The sequence below is a fragment of the Emydura macquarii genome, unplaced genomic scaffold (assembly GCF_026122565.2).
Source record: "Emydura macquarii macquarii isolate MOO-44397 ecotype Brisbane River unplaced genomic scaffold, CSIRO-AGI_Emac_v2 contig_71, whole genome shotgun sequence".
Classification (NCBI taxonomy): Eukaryota; Metazoa; Chordata; order Testudines; family Chelidae; genus Emydura; species Emydura macquarii.
The window spans coordinates 9,088,863-9,106,744 of record NW_027130208.1 but is presented as its reverse complement, the minus strand read 5'-3'; the positions used below and the strand labels follow the sequence as shown (position 1 = coordinate 9,106,744).

At 37.2% G+C, this 17,882-nt stretch overlaps 1 protein-coding gene across 2 annotated transcripts in view; it reads left to right on the top strand.

Moving 5' to 3' along the window:
- The window catches only part of FOXP1 (forkhead box P1), a 496,953-nt gene that overhangs the window by 195,882 nt on the left and 283,189 nt on the right, over positions 1–17,882 (top strand). The window contains exon 1 of one of the 2 annotated variants that reach the window (XM_067542361.1): positions 11,541–11,589. The exons of the other annotated variant lie outside the window; for it this stretch is intronic. The gene's annotated coding sequence lies outside the window, so the exon portion shown is untranslated. Of the gene's footprint in view, positions 1–11,540; positions 11,590–17,882 lie in introns of those variants that run through there. 2 annotated transcript variants of the gene reach the window in all.

The following is a 17,882-nucleotide window of genomic DNA, read 5'->3' as shown; positions in this document are numbered from 1 at the left end:
TAAAGTTTTAGATTCCGCATTCTTCATACAGGCCCTACATTGATGCTACTCTAAGTTGGGTAGCTTCTGAACAATCCTGCAAGACTCAGGATGGTGGATGTCACTTGCCTTTGGTGATATGTCTTGTTCCTTGGTTTGGCCTGAGGGAAATGGCATAGTCTAGATCTTGAAGAGAGGTACATCCCCTCTGCTAATAGACATGCCCCCAAAATATACACTTGCGTGTACATTAATAAAGGGCTTTTGTAGGGTGGCAGATGAAGATCAAATTTCCATTTTGCTGAAAAGTAGCTGACTAATAACTGTGTATGCTGGTTAGGGCTTATTTTGGCTAATGTGTGCCAGATTTTTCTGCTGCATATTAAAGATAGACCAAAAGAGAGATTCTTATTTATTTGAAGAAACTAGGTCAGTGTTAAAGAGAATATTTTGGTGTTTTTGGTTGATTTTTTAAAAAAGAAAGAAATATAGCTTGCTACCACCAGGAAACAAATTACTGCATTTGACTGGGTAAGTGTTAAAATCTGACTGATATTTGATGTACACAGGCTTCATTTATGTGGAGTTTCCCTTCTTCACCCAAAGATCATAGATGTTATATAAGAATTAATGCCTCTTATAGTAAATACTTGTCTTGTGTGAACTTGATCTATAAATGTGCTTTCTTCAGTAAGAAACATTGCTCGATGTAGGCACAGTCAAAAGTTAATTTGTCGGGGTTGGAAACTTGTGAAACAAAACAGAAAACCACTCCACCCCCCACAGATATTTTAATGTCATAGAGTTTTCATTTTAGCCAGCAAGAGGGTAGCCATTTTTGAGGAATTTAGCTTTAAAAAATGTCTCTTGTAAGTTGGGATTTGAGGACTATCACTTTGGAGGACCTTCTATATGATAAATGAACCCCATAAAACATGCACGTGCACACACAAAAGGTAATTTTGCATGTCTGCTTTCTAGGATGTGCGATGATAATAAATGAACATTTTATATATCCTTACATATATATATCACGGCAGAACAAAAATCAGAAGATATATTATTCATTATTCCCCTTACTTTAAATTTAATCATCAAAGATTTTTGCTTGCCTGCCAAAACAACTGTTTTTGAATATATTAATAATAATCCTTGCAAATACAAATGGCAAAGTGATCTTTCAGGTCATTAACGCAGAAGAAAACAAAGATGTAATGATGGTCTTTAATTGTATTCATTTGAAGATTAATAAATTTATGCTAAGATTTAAGTACTATTGCTATTAAAAATTAAACTGAAAGGCCAGTGTGAAGATCATGTGCTGTGTGTCGATGGTGGGGTGCAGTGTTTGCATATTAGCTTGTCATAGCAATGGTAAAATGGACATTTGAAGCCAGATTTGGCCTTGTGAGGGACACCTACTTTTCCTTCTAAAGTCTTGACAGAACATATTTTTTCATGGGTGCTTCTGCACCACATAAGCAAAAGCTGCATCAGGCGAATTCACAGGAGAATGAGGAGTAACTTGTTTACTATCCCCTGAAGTCCTCCTGTTTCTCCTCCTCTTTTCCATCCATCCCATAGCTGTTTTGCAATGTGCAGCTTCGAGCACTGCCCATGGAACTGGAGTAGCTCTGGCAGGTAGATTTCCCAGTGGGTGTACGCGTGGAGGTGGTAGTTTTAAGGAAGCTTGATTTAAGCAGTAGAATAGGTCCATAAAACTAATACCAACAGACTTTCAAGAGCTGTGCTATTTGTCAGGCCAGTGAATGTAGAGGTGCATCCGTTGTCTTGCTGAAGAATATTATGATGTTGAAAACTTCCCTATATTATTTTGCACTGGAAACAATTAGAATCGTCACTAAGAGCTATCCTGAATCCAGGGCAGGACAAATACAAATATATATTTTTTATTTTTGGTAGGAATTATGGCTCAACTTTAATACCAAAAAGTCTCTTAGACCCATAATACCATAAAGCTATATTATAGATGGATGAGGTATGAACTCTTATTCTCGTACACATAGCTCTGGCCCAAATGCTGAGTGATGGAGTCTGTTGGCTTGCCTTATCTCTTCATTTAAGGCCACTATTCGGTCCATAAATAATCCAACTTCCCTCACACCTCTGTACTATGTAATGGTGATAGCATGACTTTCTTACATACAGGGGCCAGCAGATGTAACCAGTTTACTTTAATTAGAAGGCTGAATCCTACTTCAAGGAATACAAGTGCAAACCAGTTTGTCCATGACTCTTTTTTTTTTAAATGGAGAACTTCCATTGCTATCATTGGAAATTGTTGAACCCTACTTGGCCTGGTAAAATGCCTCTCTTCTGATGTTTTCCTTTCCCCTCTCACCTGCTTTGCTTAGAATGACTTTATTTACTGCCGACCTGCTCAACATGATGCCCAAAGAGGTGGGATAGAGGAAAATGGGTTGAGGGAGCAGTATGTGGTGGGAAGAGAGGTGCAGACATGAGGACTGAACCAAGGGAGAGGGGGTTAGAGAGCAATGGGGTTTATTGAAGGAGGAGTTGGAGAGTCTCAAAAAAGGAAGAAAAGTGGGGCAGGGAAGAGAATGGGAAAGGACAGTGAAATGGGGCATAGATCAAAGGAAAAAATGGATAAGAAGATCAATTGAGTGCACTGCAAAAAGGCAAAAGATATGTGTCTTTGACTTGGCGATCTTGATTCCTATTTCAGCCCCTATTTCAGCTGCCCTTCAGAATAGGTAGGTCAACTGGCAATCTGTGACAGAGCAAATACAGAAAATCAGGTGGGTTTTCTGATAATCCAGCAATAGCAGTAACATACATTTAAATAGTGAAAAAGTGTATTTGCTTTTTCTCCCAAGATGCTCTAAGTGATTTTACAGTTTGAGTGGTGCGGCGTTATTGCACTTAGCTCTGCATTTATTAAATAAATTTGTTCTCCAACTCAAGTGTTAAGTGTGTATTATGGAACCTCACAGCCAATCTCAGTGGTTGCAGAGTGCAAATATTTTTAAAATTATGAAATTACGTAGGAGTTGGGCTGCAGTGACCACGAAAGTGATTTATTAATTGAATGGTTTGATTAAATTAAATTTATTTTACTTTATACAGAAAGGGCCTGCATCCTTTGCAGAGATAGGGACTTCCTGTGGGGCTGTCAGGGATGGTTCAGAGGTCCTTTATAAGGAATCTTTAGCACCCAATTAAATATTAACTGAAAAGATGTGGCTTGTTCTTTCCCTGTCCCTGAAACTGTGTTTTGACATCTAAGGCTGGTGATAAAAATTTGCTCTGCAGAATCATTTGCAAGGCATTCTTATTTATCCGTAGTTTATTTCTAAATTAATCACCCTAAAAATCTTGTCATTGTAACTGTGCAGCGGCTCAGTGCTGTATGAAATATGTAAATAAAAGATGCCCTTTTAATTTCATGTTAACTACATCTAGCCATTGCTGCAGCCACACTGTATCTATCTGTTTCTTTAGAATGTAATTTTAAAGGTATCGTGTGTTCTGAGCGGCAGCTGTGATTGAAAAGTATGTAAACTAATCTTTTCTTGCTCATGTCATTTTTATATTCTTATGTCAGAACACAAGAAGGCTGCTTTAAATTTGTCTTTCACTGTATATTAGTTCTAGAGTCTAATTTTTCTTGCGTTAAGGCATACACTGTATTCTTTCCTACATGCTGCAATTCAGTGCCAAAGTAAATGGCTACTTGTGAAAAGGCACCAAAATAGTTTCTGCCTGATTACTGTAAAATAGATGTTTATTTTCAGTGGAGAGTTTTTATTACCAGTGCATAAAGTACAATTATCCTGCATGGTATCAGTGACTTAGAAGAAGAAATAATCAAGCACCCTGTATTTTTAATATAAAGAGCAGTAATTTTTAGAACTCTGAATTGCTTTTTCTAAAAGGGATGGTGGTGGTGGGGTCAGGGGGGTTGTTGCTTTTATGCTCTCACTGTATGTAGTTACTGCTTTTTTAAATGCAGACCATTCAAAATTAAACTCTTGGTTAGTACTTCTGCATAAAAACGTCTTTGTCCCTTGATGCTCGACCACTGAAAATTAAATGTGCTTGTGGATATATGTATTTATTCATATCATACTTCACACCTGATCTTGTGACAGTATGACATAATCCTTGCCACAAAGATTTCTAGTGGAGTAGTTGTGAAATAAGTGGGAGAGGTACAAAAAGTGCACTGAAGGCAACAAAAATAAATTAGCCATTGGGGTTCTACTGTTTTGCCAATTAAATTAATTTTAAAAAGTAATATTCTTAGGTCTATGTATTGTCTTTGATCCATGCACAGAACCTTTGTCTATGCCAAAGGAAGTTATGTCTGTGGATGGAAGGCATTATATGCCCCTCAATTTGTAAGCTGTACAAATGTACAAGAAAGTACATTTTCCTAGCGTGTGGTCCAAGTTACTTGAGGAGCCTGACATGAGTTATAAATGCTGCGTGTAAGTAAAACTTCATTATGTTTTGGTGGTTTCCAAAAATGTGCAGGAATTGAACTTAAAGCGTTATTTCAAAGTCTTAGGATATTTGAGTTAGATGCTGTATTCCTCTAAATTAATCTTTACACACGTTATTATTGCATTTTGGCCTAGGTCGCTTGTAGTTCTCAGTCATTTTGCATTAGAGGCTTAGTTTTTCTTGGGAAGAGAAGAGAGACCAAGCCAAATTCTTCTCTGCTACATTGTTATAAGTAAAATGGTGGTTACTCTGCATTTACAGCAAGTATAACTTAGGATAGAATTGTCCCACAGAGTTTAATCCTGTTTTAGAATTGTTCCTCGTAAGTGAGTGGCCCTCAGAAAGGAGCTGATGTATACGCAGACATCCGTGTGCACCCATTAAGCACAACCTCTTTCCTTAACCATAGCAAAAGCCTGTCTAGAACGCAGTGAACAGTTTAGCAGTTGGATTCAAACCTGGTTCATATAAAAGGGGTTTATTTCTGTTTGGAAAATATGAGCCCCTTTTTTACATGGACCAGGTGTGGATTAGTTCACTGAGCCATTCACCCTGCCCTAGGTTTGGAGAAGACTGTTTTTAATTCTTATAAAGAAGTCGTACAATCAAGTCCGAGACATCTCGTATTAAAATCAAACTGAAAAGGATTTTTTTTTAATTAACAAAGTATTCATGATCCCAGGTTGGTAGCCTGAATATAGGCACAGACATAGCCAATATAAATGTATTTATTTCCAAAGAAAAGAGTTGCAAAAACAGTTCCCCATTCTCCTCTCTCCCAACACCATGGGTGTTGAGGGGTTTTGTTTCTGCTCTGATACCTAAAACAGAACAAGAAATCCAGCTGCCTAGGTGTCAGTTGTGTCATCAACAGTTGCACATGCAATCAGACACCAAAACCGCTGTCTTGGCAGGTGAAAAACTTTTCACTTCACCTTTTAAAGGAGGACAAAATAGTCCAGTCAGCTCCACAGCAGCCTAACCGCTTTGCAAGACGGAGCTAGAGAGATGTCTCTGAAACAACCAGCTCAACCGTACATGGAGCATGCCAAGGAGTCAGATGCTGCCACTGGAAGAATATCTTTAATAGCTAGTCATCTGGCTCCAGCTGTGCTAACCTATGCTTGGTAGGCAGCCATGTGTTTGTGCCTGCCAACTGATGGCCAGACGCTAGAGCAGACTTAAGCAATTAGTGCAGTCCCCCATCCGGTGGCTGGATTCGCTGTGTGTGTCCTGCAGATAACCACACTTGTTATTCAAACCAGAGACTTCTTGTGGTCTATGGGCATCAGCTCTATTAGATTAACTAAGAGGGAGCCTCCCTCTGGCTGGGTCTGTAGGAGCTGTGCTAAACTTGTTTCAGCCAGTAGTCACTCTCTGCAAATCTAAAACTATGGACAGGAAGTCTATTGCTAGATGGTCAAATGTTGCCTTTGTTGCCTATGCTCCGGAGGGCATTTTGCCTGAGTCAAGACTGTGTGGAAGCAAAGAAGTGGTTTATTCTTGGTGGTTGTTGTTGTTTTTCCCCTTTAGAAAGCACATTTTATTTCGTTTAGAGCAGTATTTTTAACATTGAACAGAATTTTGACTTTGGTATGTCATTATAGAAAGATAGTCAATTAAAAATAAGAGCTTTGAGTCAGCACCTCAATACTGCGGTGACTGGTGCTCCGTAAATATCTTTGAAGTATTGTTTTTGGTACCATTTTTATGTCAAGCTTTCACATTATGAATCATTATGGTTATACTGGTTATTTTTCCCTAAAGAACACAGTAAACCCCAAACAAAAGCGAACTGTTCTTTCGGTTAAACACATAGGGCCCAAAACTTACCTTCGGCTCAGGGGAGCCGCCTTAGGCTGTATAAATGATACTGTACAGCAAATGTGCCTCTGAAATGCATTGTGTACTGATTCTTCCTCCATCCACGTGCTCTTCTTAATGAGCCTGAGCCTGTGATACACTGAATTCCTCTTGTGAATTGCTGAATGCCTTCGATTCCCATGTTCCTCAGTGGGAGTTGGAGGTGCTTGACACCTCCCAGGAGGCCTGTTTAGGAGAGATGGCTGTTGCTTGTATCCATGATAGGGCTATTTTTGGGCACCAAAGGATTAGTTCCAGCTATCAAACTTCGGCATGTTGCTATCCCTATTCCCTAGTAGATTCAGGGGATATTGAACGTACAGTTGAAACCACACCAGCCATGCTAAAACAATTGTTTTACGTAAGTGGATTTAGCTGGGCATATTGTGGAGTGAACAGAAAGATCAGTGCTTCATGAGGATGGACAGATGAGGCTGGCAAATGGGAGTGTGAGTGACAGCAAGTTGTGACAGGGCTATGTTTGCCAAAACATACAACATTTTCCTGCATTGTGGCAAGTTGTGTAAGAGTAGGCATCCTAATACATTATATTAATGTCATCAGTGAAAGAGCCCAGGATGTTGGTAGCCTGTATCAGATGTGTGGGACACGATAATCAGCATAACATGGGCAGAGTACAGTCCGAGAGGAATCCTCCTTTATGACTTTGTAGTGTTATACATTTTTTAACCCATTTTTTGCCTTTACTGCCATGAGAAGATAACTTCACCCAGTGCTGTGCACAAGTTCCAATGCTGCCTTCTGGGGTCTAATTCTATTTTGTAAGTAAAGTAAGATGTGCCTTTACTTGCCCATCAGGAGAGGAAATACTTGTACTCTGATGTTCCAGTCTTCACACCTCTACAGGTAAATATTAATTTTTGCAATGGCATACAGCAAGCTGATTCTTTGATTGTGGGCAGTTTAAAATAATTAATGTAAATGTTTGAAATCCTAGGTGGAAAGACGTGAATAAGATGTTTTTCCTTTCCTCATATTTATTCTCTCTGATCCCATTTGGGTACAAAATCCAGCATCCACTCCAAAATCAGATCCAACATACCTGTATTTCTTGAGCAGGTGATTTTGCTGGGCATATCTTTCTTCACTCTCTGCAATTTTCACTCTGTGACACAAAACTAAAGAGATGAGATTGAAATTTTGACCAGTACATTATCCTGATACCTGACACAGTGTGTTGATATGAAAGTGTCTTTACCACAAGGACTTTCTTGGTGGTTTTGCAGTTCCCAGTAAGTAGAAAAAGCAGAACTAATAACTCAGGAAGTGAAAATATTTTTTTCCTTTAGGAAATTGATTAAATGCAAAAACGTACTGTATGAATATTAAATACAGTTTTAAAATGTGATGGGCAGGAAGCATAAGTGATGCCATTTGGTTTTGTGGCATCAGTGTGGGCTGGTTAAGGGGGTGGGGATAAACTTTGGGGATTATTGATATAGCATGAGTAGAGCCAGATGGTAGTATTACACATCTTTTGTGTACTTGTTTGCTTCTTAACGCAGTTGCAGAATTTTGCCCTGGGCAAAATTTTCTCTGTGCTTGTGTGTTCCCCTCTGAATTTATTTTTTACAGTGCATTGCAAAGAGAGGGAATACTGTGCTTTTCACTCCCACTCCCTCCTTTATATTATTTTAAAATTGTGGAGTCAACAGAATTGTGCTTAAAAATACTTTTGTACTTCTGAAATATGTGAGCGATAGGTGCAGGCTGTGTGTGTGTTTTCTCTTCCCTTCCCCTCCCCTGCTACCGCCACCATTTGTAATATTGATTTTGAGAAGTGTGTCATTTTTTAATTTTCCTTGTGTGTTTTGGAGAATGAATTGCAGAAATGGCAAACTAATTCTTTTTAATGTACTAGTTATGCAGTGTTCTTGCAATAAAAAAATGTTGTCTTAAAGATTAATGAGCTAATTTTTCCATTACTTATTTCAGGTTTTGAGATTGTGGTGCACCTGATTCATTTTATCAAAAACACATACTTTGTGGTATTCAGGTTGAGTGGGAGATGGTTATGATAGGTAGGTGGTTCTTAACTGGATGTTTATGTGACATTTGTTGGAACTGCTTATCACAGGAACCACCAAAATTTACATATATTTGTTATTTCCCTTTGAAAGCCAATTATGCTTTATTTCCCATAAAAGATGGGTTGTTGTAAAGGTTTTTAAAGTAAGGTTTATAATCTACAGGCCTGATGCTTCTATCACACCAGTCTAACTTGGTTGACTTGCTTGGGTTTATTCCTGATTTACATCAGTGAAGGTAGATAGGTAAAGAATCAGGTCCCTATATATTTAAGCATATTAACAATTGGTTTGATAGTTTCCAATATAATTTATAATCTCTTTTTTTCTGCGAATGAGAAGCACACTCATAGAAGTCCACCTTATTCACCTGAGTAGTACCTGTGTTTATTAGGAGATAGTTTTGTTCTTTGTTGTACATAGCCTCCTGAGTGGTGAGCCCAATCCTGCACTATTCTACACAGGCAGAAGTCCCACTGAATTCCTTCCCAGCCTGCAATCTCTGGGATTGGGCCCTTTATTTCGAACCATGCATACTTGATGTGAGAACAGGAAACATACAGTTCTAACCTTACTGAAATTTCTGACTGTTTTAGTCACAAGTCTGAAGTGACTACTTCTAATAATGATGCCATTGTACTCATCCTATCTGATCAGTTCTTGAAATGTTTTAGTAAGTCTATCTTACAACATTATAAGCAGATAATCAGCTGCCTTAGAAGGTCCCCATCTGGAGTATAGAGTTCTTTTACTGAAAGATGTTTTGCCTTTTTGAGATAGCTCTCGCATTTCATCATCTGTTGTGCAGAGATGAAGTGCATATGAAAAGTCAGTGACTCTGAATCCATCTGTTGTTATTATTTTCCACTGATAATTGGCTTGAACAATGAAATGTCTGTGTCTGTAGCCTTTGAAACTGTACACTCTGTTTATTTTCTGGAGGTCTCACTCCATTCCCCCCGCCCCCCACACACTTTTTTTTTTTTTTTTTGCTTCTTTTTCTCTCAAGCTTATAGTTAGTGGAGCTTTGCATGAGGATGACATCTTTGACTCTGTGCATCAGTATGTGTCACTCAGCATCTAAAGCTTGCCTACAGATTTTTGCCAGAGTCCTATGTCTTTTCTGTTTGCTTCAGCATAGAGCAGTCTTACAGCAGGAAGCCTGGCAGATCCAAAATGCATAGACACCTTACCTGAAACATGGTATTTATTTCACTTTCCTTATTAAAATATTAATTTGGAGTCCAGTATCTAATACCTATGGAATTAGATACTACCTATAATTGTATAATATATTCAGTTGCATCCAGTTTTGCACGATACAGAGCATTAATATTGGATTCCACTAACAGCAGTTCCATTAGCCTGCTCAACCAGTATGAGATATATATGAGCAGGGAGGCATAACTACCAGCCAGAACTGCCAAAACAGTCATTAGAAGCTCCATTGGGATGGGCAAAGGCTTTTACACAGTGATATACTGATTAAATTTTGTTCTATGGTTTATTTGCATCAAGGTTAGATCACTATCATCTATGTGAACCGTATTATCTAACACCTTATTTGGAAGGTCATTTCAATGCAAAAATAGTGAACAATATAGGGGTTCTAAAATTTCTCGTGGGATCCCTACATGGAGGATTTTTATCCTGTTAGACTTTCCTGGCTCATAATAGCAATTTTATTTTCCTTTTTTTTTTTTCTTCCCTCTGAACATGAGTTTATCCAAGGGAAAGTAAAAAGCGTCTCTTCCCTCCTCCCCCCGTGCTACATCAGTGTAAGAAAGGGTAATAAAATAGGTTAGTCAAATGAAAAGTGCTTGTTCCTCACTAGAATCGTTAGTGGAATCCACTAGCCTACCAAACCGACTGTGCTGCATGCTTTGGAATCCAAGTGAATACATGGTGCTTCTTTTTCAGCCCAAATCCTCTCTTTTTCTCTAAGTGATTTTTCAGAATGAAATTTAGGTTTGGAACAGAGGGCAGTAGTACAGTACATGTCACACTGTAGGCTGCAACACTAGAAAAGAAGGCAGGGGAGTATAATCTTATTTATGTTTCAGTAGCAGTCGTTTAATACTGCAAGTTATTAAAAAATAATTAAATTACTAAAACCAACATGTAGCTAGGACTTACAATCAGAGGTCAATGTGATTTGACTCCTTAAGTTAAGAAGGGACACTAGTGAATTCCAATTGCTTTAAAATTTTGCTTCCTGATTCTATTCTTGGGATATAAGGATGAATGCGACTAGAACATATTTATTTTTTCTAGAAACAATAATAAATTGAGGCATTACATCACGTATATTTAATTGCAATAATAAATGCTTAGCGATGTTTGGTGGGAAACATGGTCTTTAATAATTTTAGTTGTTTTGGAAGTAAATATATTTTTGAAACGCTTTTATGAGGACAGTATTTTGGAAATGACATTTTTTGTAAAGAAATCTTCAGAAATTTCTTCCTTTCCCCCAAATAACTAGTAAATAGGAGCATATCAAATTTATAATAATTAAAATGATACTTTGTATTTGAAAAGTCTTTTATGTACAAAACAGAAAATAGAAGGACAGGATAGATTGTAGAAATTCAGATTTTATATCATAACTCAACAGTGAGTGTTCCCTATTAATTTTAAGTCCCCTTTCAGGAAAAGAATGAACTGGAATTCTAATGAATTTTTATTATGAGTGAAAATGAATTTTTCAGGTGATGTTTCTGTTTTGGTGGGGTGTGCGGTAGGGGCTGACAAATGATTGATTTGTTTTATTTTATTTTATTTTGCCAGAGTAGTTCCCAGATTAGATTCATATTAATCGTTGCTGTTATTTTTTAGTATTTTGTGAGCATGGAAAATTTTAGCTGTGTGTTTTTTTAGCTACTATCCCCTTAAACAGGCTGTGTAGCTTGTCAGAGATCAGGACAGGTAGAATGCACAGCAGGCGTCTGATTTGAGCCAGTTACTCATTTGCTGAGTGTTTGTGTTTATGCAAAGGGGCCTCTTCCTGCATATTTAATCTAGAGTAAGGCAGTGGCTTTTGTTGTGTTTAGACCACATACCTTCAGTCCTTCTTCCTTACACTGCAGCCAGTACTGAAGCACAGAAAGCCTGGATAGTCAAAGTGCTTTCGTGTTTTCAAACTCTCAACTTTCTGCAGTGGGTTGGGAATTACTGTACAGCTCAAAGCCTTGCTCCTCCTCATTAATGGGTAAGTTTGTACTCCATTAGAATATGATACTTTTGTTTCTGTTCCCTTTTATAAATGCACAAAATGCTTGATATTATTTATAGTGCAGTTCTCCTTAAAGCAATCCTGGTCAGTTTAGGTAGTTCATTGCAGTGAATTAGATCAAGAATACAGGTGCTTCTGGAGTATACCTTTGAACGTAGAGCTATATACTATATTGCAATAGACAGGTTCTTTGGGGGGTGGAGGGGGAAATGAGTTCAGCTTTATTCTTTGTACTAACAAATCCTGTTTTGTAACTATCCTGAAGATAATGCTTCCATTGTTTGCTGAAAGCTTTCAAACAGTGTGCAACACAGAACTGTAAAAAAACAGCAAGAAACTCTTGTCTTTATTGTTTCCCAAGCAAGGATTCTCACCAGAATGTCTGTGCTGTAATAGGAAGGGTTTTTTATGTGGAAATTGAATGTCTCTTCATTGATATTAATAGCACACTAGAGATGTTAGCCATGATGCAGAGTACCAGGACTATAGAGTAGGGAACCTGATATTGCGGGGAAAAAATGACAGTCCTATTGCTTCTCAGTGTGGGAGACAGCCCTCCATGAGAACAGAGTTTGCATAATGGCATCCTAGGTTAACTGTTTACTATAGGCATTTTAATCTCCAGCTCTTTTAATATAGATGTAATTACTGTCGCTTGTTCTCGTACTTATTAACTGTACAGCTCAGTTTCTGATTCAGCCTGAACAAATTAGTTTTAAAAATGACTTTCTAGAAAATCTGTGCAGTGTGCCTGTCCAGTACATTCTACTGTATATACAGTGTATGCTGTAATAGTAATAGAATGTCAGGTTCCTCCTCAGAGTCAAATGAGAGAGAATTTATACCAAAAATCAAGGGGAAAAATGACAAAGGGACACACCTTCAAAGCAGAATGTTGTAATACATAGAATATTTGGAGAAATGTGGAAAATGTGTATCAAGGCCAGTAGTAGTTTTGGTTACCCATTAACTATTTCCTTCATCTGAGTAACTCGTCTCAAACAGAAGAGTGTGCTGTTCCACCACATGTTGGAAAGTGTGAGAATCTGAATAAAATTTCATCAACCTTATTAAAATATGTAGGGACTGTGGTCTTCTGGGTGCAGATCAGCCTACAGACTCAGAAGCATTTGTTAACAATAAGGCTGGTGAGGGTTTTTAATGATAAAATTACAAATACCATATCTAATTGTAAGTATATTACTTTTATACTCTCTTTTTTAAAAAAAAACAAAAACTTTTTATGAGGAAAAGTACCTCAGTCAAAGCACCTTGTGTGATTAGCGCTATTGTATTCTTAAATTTTGATTGATAGAGATAATAGTTTTCACTTAAAAATACAGACAGGTACTTTAACTTTCCATGACAATAGCTATTTGCATTTCTTTTATCTTTTTGTTTAACATTTGTGGGGGTTGGGATGGATTTGATTATTAACTCTTATTGCACACTAAGGTAAATGGTAAAACAAAGCTTTTGTGAAAGCTTCAAAGGTAAAACAGCAAATATTGTTTTTAGGCTTCAATATTTAAAGGCTGTTAAGGGATACCTCAAAAATATTTTCACATGACCATGACCAAGGATGTCACTTTGTTGTAAGGTAAGAGAGAATAATTTTTTTCCTGTAAAGATGGGCAGGCTTCTGCATTGCTGCTTTCTTGGCAGGCTGAATACTTTCACGAGAGAGAGAGAGAGAGAGAGAGAGAGAGCGAGCAATTTAGACTAGTGCTATCTGTCTCACATGAAAAGAAAATCAAAATGTAAGTTCACAAGTATCTGAAAGATACTAGCACAGACGGTTCAAAAGAATGGACATTGCGAACAGCAAAATACCATGTAATGAAGCATTTGTAAAATGGGAATGTGTATATTATGTATAAAGCTAGAAGTTAAGTCTCTGTTAAACAAAAAAGGCGTAAATGAAATAATCAATAGCACAGAAGTCACAAAAGGAGCTCACAACACACTAGTGGATTGTGGAAGAGTGTTCAGAATCCCCTAAATTTGTAGTTTTGAGAGGTAAACAAATTAAGAGTTGTGGGTACTGAAAGTACCACTTTTTTTGTGTTTGTTTGGTGCCACAGTAATACTGTAAGCCAGTAGTTTTCAACCTTTTTTCATTTGCGGAGCCCTAAAACATTTAGAATGGAGATGTGGTCCCTTTGGAAATCTTAGACATAGTCTGCAGACCCTAGGTTGAAAATTACAACCTTTCGCGGATCTCTTCAACATAATCTGTGGACCCCCAGGGATCCATGGACTCCAAGTTGTAAACCACTGCTGTAAGCCCTACAAATACAGTGGCTGCTCCACAGTGGTTGGGAGGAATCTTTCATCTTGCCACTTTAATTACATGTGAAGTAAAGTTTTAAGATGAGAATTATAACACAACCTCAAAATGGTTAAGACTTGCATTAGCTAATACATGGAGTTATTTTAAGAAACTGTGAAGACATTGCAAGGCTAAAATGCACTGTAAGATTTGATCACTTTGCTCTCTTAGCATTCTGTAATGCATTCTCTTATCATTTGATTGAACATTTGACAGGTTTGATACTTTCTGGGAACATATTATGGTCTTTATGTCTGAAGAATCCAGCAAGGAATCTGTTATGCTAAGTAATTAATATGTGGCAAATAACCAATGCATCAGTGAAAAATGCTAGACTTGGGACCATAGTTCAAATTCTGTACTGTAAGCAACGTGCACTTAATTTGCCTATTAACTGTACTTGTAATACCTATGATAGTTACAAAAAATTAAATGAACTGTGATTTGTTGTTGTCCAAAACCGAGTTTTTCTTTTCCATCATTGTGATAGAAATGAAATATTATTTTAAAAGGAGGAAATTTTCAGCGCTTAGCTTTATCTTTGTGTTATTTATTTTATTTCATTTCAATTTAGGATAAATATAAAGTTTCCATACATGAGCTTTGAGTATCCAGCAAATTATTAAAAAAACAAAATGCAATATGAGCAGCTTACTTCTTGCACCAAGCAGCCAGCACATCAGCAAATACAAACACCATACGATTGCCTGTATCACAATCCATCTACCCTTCTTCAAAGACCAGGTAAAATAAATACACCTGGCCTTGCGCACTTTGCATTTCCACCTACATTTCCCTTTCCAAATAGGTAATAACTACACCTAAGTCAGAATATGGTGCCTACAGTATTTCTTGACAGTCAATATATATTACACAATAAAAATCATCACCCTGATACCTCTTGTGAACACACTTCTATATTGTAGTGTTTAAGTTATTCAGTTTTAAATATTTTAGGTTGTCAAAGTTAAACTCTGGTTTAAGAGGCCATTTCTGATGAAGGCCTGTAAGCATCTCTGTACCAGTCATTGTTTAGCAGAATCAATATGCACATCAGATTCTCTGAATTAAAAATAGCTTGACTAATAAAATAGCATAAAATGCACGTTACTTCATTTTTTGCCTATTTGCAGCCTTTAGAATTTTTCAAACTAAGCTCCTCTCCCACTTCAAAATAAACAAAATCATAAAGATAATAGATAATGAAGGCAAATGTCAGACTGAATATCTAGATTTAACCCTAACTTGGTTAGATTTGAAGGAAAAAATAATCTGTGTTATTCCATTATTGGATCTCACAATTTAAAAGAAAAGAACACACTTAATTGTGATGGTGAGATTTTGATATTTCATTGCTTCCAGGAAGCCCTGGAGTAAATAATTAAAACAGAAATGTTCAGTTAATATATTCAGTTGTGAAACTAAAGTTGTCGCAAACAAAAATAAATAAATCAATAAGGAGTAAATCAAATTTCTGAAACTGTCTTTAAAAAAAAAGTCTGCTTTCTAGGTACTGAAATGGAGTTTTTCCCCACTAGTTTTGGTTTCTAATCATATTTGTCCCTCTTCGGCTCTTCAAGGCAGGGATGTTGGCCCAGATTCAGCAAACACTGATGCACGTGAGCAACTTTCTGCAAGTGAGTAGTCTCACTGAGGTACTACTCATCTGTGTAAAGTTACTCCAGTGAGCCAGTATGTGTGGGAAGAGGGCTTTGTTCATCACATTTTGGCTATTGTACAGGTTCTAGTGCTATAAAATATTACTGTTTAATTAGTTTAACCCTCCTCTCCACTCCCCTCGATTTCATTGTCTGATTTATATCACTGATTACATTTAGCTTTACAATCATCACTCAAAATTAGGGCCCCATCCTGGAGCCTTTACACACCTAGCTCTTACTGATATGATTAGTCCCCACGGGTGAATAAAGGTTGCAGGATCAAGCCATTAAGATGCAGTCCCACCGCAAACTCAAAAGCAAAGCTTATTTTGATTTAAATGGGAGTAGGCTCAGGGCCAGTGCGACTAGTCAGGACCTAATCCAAGTCTCATTGACATCAATATGCATTGGATTGGGCTCTTAATCCATTTCAGATCATTGCCACCACTGTCATTTTAAAAAAACATTCAATCTGCTCCCCCAAACAGTCCTGCTTTAACAAATTACAGTAAAAATGTCTTTTAGCCAAAGATATCCAAGTGCATTGCAAAGATAGGCATTTATTGCATTAAACCCATCTCACTGCTCGATAAGCTGAGGCTCAGAGTGGTTAAGGCCAAAATTTTCAATAATGTATACGAAAACCCCGATCCTGCAAATACTTACACTTGCCAGAAACTTTGCTCATGTCTGCAGTGCCATTTAAGTCAATGAGACTACTTGCACACACAGAGTTACTCAGGGTAGGGACCTAAATTTGCATGTCAAAGTTTTGAGGTTCTCAGGCAGCCCAAATTTGTGTTTTTCTGAAAATTTAGCTCTGAGCCCAAGCTCTCACACACACAGTCACTGACTGGTTACTGAATAGAACTGAAATCATCTTCTTTGCTCCCAGTCCTGTGTTCTGATCCCTAGACTATGCTTGTTTCCCTTGAGTAAATACTAGTTTGGGGTTTTTGATTTCTTGGTAGCATGAGTACTGAATATGCTCCACAGGTGTTTAGGAAAATAGGTCTAACAGATGTTCTATGGGGTGTGAGATACTACCAAGAGAGAACTTTATTCAAAGCAGTTATTTTCAGCTATTTTTTTTTAATTAAATTTTAATATGGTTTACTTGTACCCTGATCTAAATGATAGCAGATCTATTCTGTGTTGCAAAGTGCAATCCCACAAGTTTGCCTGAAACACCCAGAAAATAGATGCAACAGAACCGATAAACGTGAAAGTGGAGTTAAAGGACCTGAGTAAAATAACATCTCTGGCAAAGTGGATTAAAAACCTTTATTGCTGTGACCTTATCAGTAAATAGTATGCCAAAGTTCATGTATTTTACATGCAATGTTTGATGTTTTACATACAGTAGTGTGAAGGTGAGACCTGACTATTGTGATATACTGTTGTGTCTTGTCTTTTTAGGGCCTAATCTAGAAAACCTTTATCTACACAAGTAATCATTGAAGCCAGTGGGAGTGCTTACAAGCATTATAGGGTTGGCCTTTAGTTGCTTATATTTTATTAGAACTGTGTAAAACTTCTCACCATAAGTGTTTAAAAAAGTCTTCTAACTTGTGCAAATTAGCAGAAAATCAAAATACTTCCCATTTTCAGCTCGATTTAAAACCATTTTTTCCTCGCTAAAAATGTCAGTTTTCAGAGGTGAAAAGGTGACTTGTCATTGTGAAAATTGTCTCTCTTTGTGAAATAAATGGTAAATGAGTGAATTTCCTTCTGAAAGGCTTTTGTGAATATTCTGACTTTTTCCCAGAGTGAAAGCGATGGCAAAAAGCTGCACCTGCTCCTGGAAATGGCATAATCTGTCATTTGATCAGTTTCACAAACACTCCCAAAAGACCCCACCTTTACCATCTGAATTTTATGAAACAAAGTTTTATACAGCCTTTTTATTCACATAACAAAATTTCATTGTGTTTCCATTTCATTTTTATGTTGTCTAGATCAGCAAATCCTCGCATATTTGTCTGTCTCTATTGAATTAATGTATTAGATATTACATGTTCTTCTGGACACTGTTTAGTAGATGATTAACATTTCAGTGAAATTATGTTATAGTTTTACTCTAATAAAGCATTTGGTCAACTGATGTGGAATTAATTCTAAAACACTGTTAGTAACTTGATCTAAATTAATAAACAAATGTTTTTCTTTTCTCTTGTACCATATGTTGATCCCAATTACATGAACGGAAAGTGGCAGATTGTCATGTTTCTTAAAGGATTACATACTGTTTTGCATAAGAGAGAGTACACAAGATG